Raw genomic sequence first — 5,601 nt, 5'->3', positions numbered from 1 at the left:
TTTACGATTAAACAGTAAACTAATTATACAGTGAATGTATTTTTCTACAATAAAATTGTGCACGTCTTCCAACATGACTGATTTACTTAAATCTTTAATACTCGTATCTGAAAAAGCAGCAAATATCGCAAGAATATGTAGACAAAATGAATATTTATTCAGTAAATTAATCGAGGAGAAAAAGAATGATGCAAATCCAAGATTCTTTCAAGACTTTAAAACATTAGCCGATGTTTGATACAAGAATCAGTGCGACATGATATTTCCACAAAGGTAATGCAACATTGTCAGTTTATTAATCTTAGTTCCATAGTGTTATAATCTATATAATAGAAATCTTTGTATATAAAGAATAAGTTACTAACAAAAAATGTGATACATTTTGTAAACCGTTTTTTATGATCTTAATAATGAAAAATAACGATCTGTTCATCTCGATGCATCAAATATTCATCACCGTGTATAGCTAATCGTCTTTATTTGCAATGCTATTGTATCCAATACATTTTATTTTCGAATTCTATTTCAATCTGATTCAATCATGCGGGGAAAACTAATATATTAATATATATGAGAATGACTTACCAATGGGCCTGCAGTCTTTAATGCATCAAAATATACATATGTAATTACTGAAGTTACATATATAAGTACTGAAAAAAATATTGCAGTACAAATTTCTATGGTTAAAAGCAATTTTAATAATTAATAATATAAATTTCATAAAATTTTTGCTATTCCCTAGTTCAATTGTAAATATTCAGTTTCCAGAACTCCACGATTTCATACATGGAGAAGAGAATAATAAATTCAGTAACACTATGGTGAGAGTATTATTGTGAGTGTTAAAGAAACGGAAGCCGAAACCTGTGCTCTCTTACAAAAGGTGAATAAGCTACCTGAATGATTGAGAATTGTAAGCATGTATAAAATATAAAGGTAAATTTAGGTATGTGATGATGGACCATGTGCTGAAATATTAGCAAAAGAAGTTCATAGAGAAATAACTCACGAAGACATTGAAAATAGCACTAGTCATGACTTTCCAACATTTGAGATAGAAAATATGAAGGATATGGCTATATGGATTGATCCGATAGGTGAGTGAACTAAGTTTATTGCATTAAAAGTGGTCATGTAGAATTAGTTAGTTATCATAGAATTAGTAATTATCATAGGAATCAATATAAAAGCCCAGAATATATCTAATATTAACTACCAATATTTATGATTAGAGGCAATTCATCAGTAATTTCTTCAAGCTCACTTAAGATAAAAATAATATTATAATATCTTGAGAGTTTTATGAATTCATTTCTAATGAATCAATAGATAACATATGATAACACTGCTTTAAATTCTTTTTTTTAATTGCTTTTGCTTATTTAATTTATCATACAATAAAAAGTAATGATTATATTATTTTTAATTCAATTATATAATTTATAGATGCAACTTTAGAATATATAAGAGGAGATCAAAAAGAGAGCAGTTTAAAAGGAGTATTATCAAATGGTTTAATTTGTGCGACTGTTCTGATCGGTGTCTATAGTCAGAAGACAGGTGAACCGATACTTGGAATTATAAATCAACCTTTCCATACCTTATCCAATGAAAGGTTAGTAGTATTAATGTAAATAAAAATTTACATATATGCTGAACATTTTACCTTTTTATTACTAATTTTACCGAGATATTAATTGAAGTTATTATATTAAAATATCGAGATTATATTAATTTATTAGAAAAAAATTCTTTTTTTTTTCTATCTATTAAATGCAAAGCACTTTTACTACTGCATCATCATGTGTTGAAATTTTCTGTATAATTATAATTTAACATAAGCAATCTACATAATTAGGTATACCAGCAAGATTTATTGGGGAGTAACCTTCGACAAGACAAAAAAGCATTCTGAACATAATATCAAAAATGATATTAGACAAAACTTAACATTTGCAGTGAGTTCAAATGAAAATGAAGAATTAATTAATTACCTTCAACAGTGTGGTGTCTATACTGTCCCTCTTGCTGGAGCCGGATACAAAATACTTAATGTTATTATTGATAATTGTGATTGTTTTATTTTGTCAAGAGGATCAACATACAAATGGGACACATGTGGGCCCCATGCCATATTAAGAGCTATGGGAGGTGGAATTATACAGTTTGCACCAACAGTATCACAAAGTATGGACTCAGAAATACCAAATGATCTATGCATCACATACAATAAGGAAAATAAAAATTCAAACGGATTAATAGCTTATAAAGATCCTAGAAAGTTGCAGGAGCTTTTAACTATGCTCTGCAATAAGTACAATAAATAAGCTATTGAAAACAAAGCTATATTTGTTGAAAAAGTAAGTTTGTTATAAGATAACATACACATTGTCAGGAAAAAATGGATGGAACGACTGCCATTGATATCAGTGTGTTACTTATATACATGATACTTAAATAACGTTTCGAATTCCTTGAGATGAAGCATTTATATGTAGATTCCAATAGTTTTAAATAATTAAGAGACCTGATCAGAAATAATAAAATAATATATATAAAAATTGAGAATTATTATGAAAAGATATATGAAACTAGGTAATTATAGTCATCTTAAGTTAATTTCCTCTAATGAAAATTATTCTTTTCAGAATATTAATATATAATAAATATAAATATATATATTTTTTAATTAAAAATCGTAATTTGAATAATAAAAATTATGTAAATAGTAATTCATACATATATGTACGGCATATTTGTGAAATAAAGTATTGATGTTGTATAGCGTATAATAAAGTATTGATGTTATTCTGAGCTGGCGATAGTAAAATCAATTGGAGTTAAAGTATTAACTTCAACTACATTTTATAGATTTATTCTTTGATCATATTGCAAGCAAATTTTTATATCTATGTTCTTGTAATTTTAAAAAAATCTGAATTCAAATTATTAGCGACTAAATGAAAAGTTCTGCATATGTGTAAATAAATGCATTGGTAACTTGCTACGCTATTTTTCAAAATAGTAGTAGAAAATTGTAGTATCACTTCCATAATAATATCAAAGGTATAAAATTTTTATGAGATATTTGAATAATTTTATCTGATAGATCACATTAAACATATGGTAAGATGCAAGATTACTGTAATTGGACGATTGATACCATTAAATTCGAGCAGAATTTTGCTAGAAGACGCATGTTATAAAAAGGTATGTTTCAATATTAATTTCAAGTAAGAATCGACAAGAAAACAAATGAGCACTATATTAGCTTTTTGACTTTTTACTAGTGCTTGATGACCTGACAAATTGTGAGAAAATATTGATGAAATATTATTTCATTGATTATGTATGTCAACCAACAAACAAAGTTGGTAAGGATCAATCACCTAACATCGACAAGAAAACGAATAAATACAATTAATTACCTCCTACGTGTAAGTTCTACTAGTAGGTTTCGACTTCTTAATAGTATATGATAACCTGACAATTGTGAGAGTATATAGATGAAAAATTATCTCAATAAATGCGAATTACAAATAAAAGCTGTGTATTGTATAAAACCATCACACAATGTTGATTAATCCGAATTGGTAAGGATCAATCCTAATACACAAGAGGAGCAATAAGATTTTGAGGAAATAAATATAACAAGCTAAATTTCATCATTTATTTACATAGTGTTATGTTAGGTTGCAATAAAACAATATGTCGTTTACAACAACTCACATACACATAATGAATGTTCAGTATAAGTTAATACCATAAATAATTTTTACAAACACAACGCTTTTTTCTTTAAATCGTTCATAAAAATTTTGCAATCGTATCAAAATAAATTATAAAGAAAGTAAATATATAGTTAGCAAATTACAGGCATACATTTTCCAAAAACAATCATAGACTTCCCAGACAGCACAAGACATGCCAGGGAATGTCCCACTTGTCCTCACAATCTCCTAATATCGCGATATCCTATGAATATCCTATGAATATGCAACGGGACGTCTCAAAACCAAAGGACTCGAGCAGGTATAACACGAACATGTCGCTCTCGTACGCGCACGGCTTGAGACCTCGAAACGTATATGTTTGTCCCTTTCTCTTTTGTCGCGTCGGTTTTGCGCCCTTTAAGTTTAGCGTCATCAAACAGACGCTATATGTGGAATCATCATAGTTTTTGAGTAATTGAGTAATAATAGTGAAAATTTTATTTGTTTTATATAATTATATGAGTGTGTGTTATAAATAATTAATATTATTTATCAAATTACTCAAAAATTGAGTAATAATAGTGGAAATTTTATGTGTTCTATATAATTATATGTGCGTGTGTGTTATAAATATTGCAGCAACATATTGAAAGGGGGGCAGATATAAACAATGGTAATTAAAGCTTTCTGTGTACTGTTATTTGAAATACTATGTTACTAGTACAAATAGAATTTTTAATTTAATGCTGACATTTCTACCCTGCCAGCTTATCCAGCAACCATGCCTAATTTTGTATCAAATGCTGTGTTTGAAAGAGAATTAACAAAGAAGAAATGCTCTCCACTATGTTTGTTGGAGGAGCTTCAACTTCTTTGATATCTTCTGAGCAAAGATATCAAAATACAATTGGTAATCAAAAGTTTATATAGATTTATTTTTATTTGTTAACTTTATCATATACTAAACAAACTTTCTCTTTATATTCTGTATTTAGCCATCAGAGTCCAGCTATGAAAATCCATTTTTGATGATGGTTTGGCCAAAGAATTTTGCTAGGGACGAGGAAAGGGCAAAAATAAATTTTGTGATCTAGTGCCTTGCGATGTCATCACAGGTAATTTATATATCTTATACTTATGATGTGTTGTAAATTATGAATTAAACTAATATATAATTAATTCCAGGAATTGCTTTGAAAAATTTGCCGCATGAGACATAGTTTACTGTTTCAGAGGCTGCAAAAAGCTGGCTGCGACGTGCCAATAAATATTATACAAGGTATTTTTGTGAGATGTGTACTATATGTTTTTCCTATTTACAAAAAAATCATGATTATTGACTGGTTAGTTGTATCAATGTTAGTGCAAAATTTGTGCTGTGTACACATTTTTAGATGTAAAAAACCAAGTTTAATATTCACTCGTAATGACATCAAATTGTGTCGATATATTTGGAATTAGAGATTATTTTATAAATCTCTGTCTATTTTGATTGATGTATCGCTCTTAAAGAACTTACTCATTCATTTGTTTTCTATTTCAGGAGAGAAAATCAACCATGAACTAGGATTGAATGCCGAATTACTTATATTTTTAATATTGTAAAATAAGTTATTTTGAATCAAAGTTGTATATATTAAATTTTGTTATAAAATTATCTCAGGATTTTGTTATTTTGTAATAAAAGTTTACTTTGTGAAATTGTGTTCTTTTATTTTATTTTTAATCCAAATTTATTTTTCATCTAAAAAGTAAAAAACAATTCCATAATTATATCCTATTCATGTCCGGTTTATGTCCGGAATATCCCGCGCGGGATATCCTACAGAACGTCCCATAGGTGCGACATATTAACATGTTTCGGATAAGATCAGGATAAGCGGGA

At 28.2% G+C, this 5,601-nt stretch overlaps 1 long non-coding RNA gene and 1 pseudogene across 1 annotated transcript; both read left to right on the top strand.

Annotated features, from left to right (window-relative positions):
* The first annotated feature begins 20 nt into the window (after positions 1–20).
* Positions 21–2,397, top strand: LOC113385939 (annotated as a pseudogene).
* Positions 2,398–4,703: 2,306 nt separating this feature from the next.
* On the top strand, positions 4,704–5,296 carry LOC113384486. The gene is made up of 3 exons (XR_003367945.1): positions 4,704–4,831; positions 4,902–4,995; positions 5,260–5,296. It is a non-coding gene; the product is annotated as an uncharacterized LOC113384486 (long non-coding RNA).
* The last annotated feature ends 305 nt before the right edge of the window (positions 5,297–5,601 follow it).

This window comes from Ctenocephalides felis, unplaced genomic scaffold (genome assembly GCF_003426905.1).
Source record: "Ctenocephalides felis isolate EL2017-DRISC unplaced genomic scaffold, ASM342690v1 CF-g0.4_SCAFFOLD_03571, whole genome shotgun sequence".
Taxonomy (NCBI): domain Eukaryota; kingdom Metazoa; phylum Arthropoda; class Insecta; order Siphonaptera; family Pulicidae; genus Ctenocephalides; species Ctenocephalides felis.
This window is presented reverse-complemented; position numbering and strand designations above follow the sequence as displayed.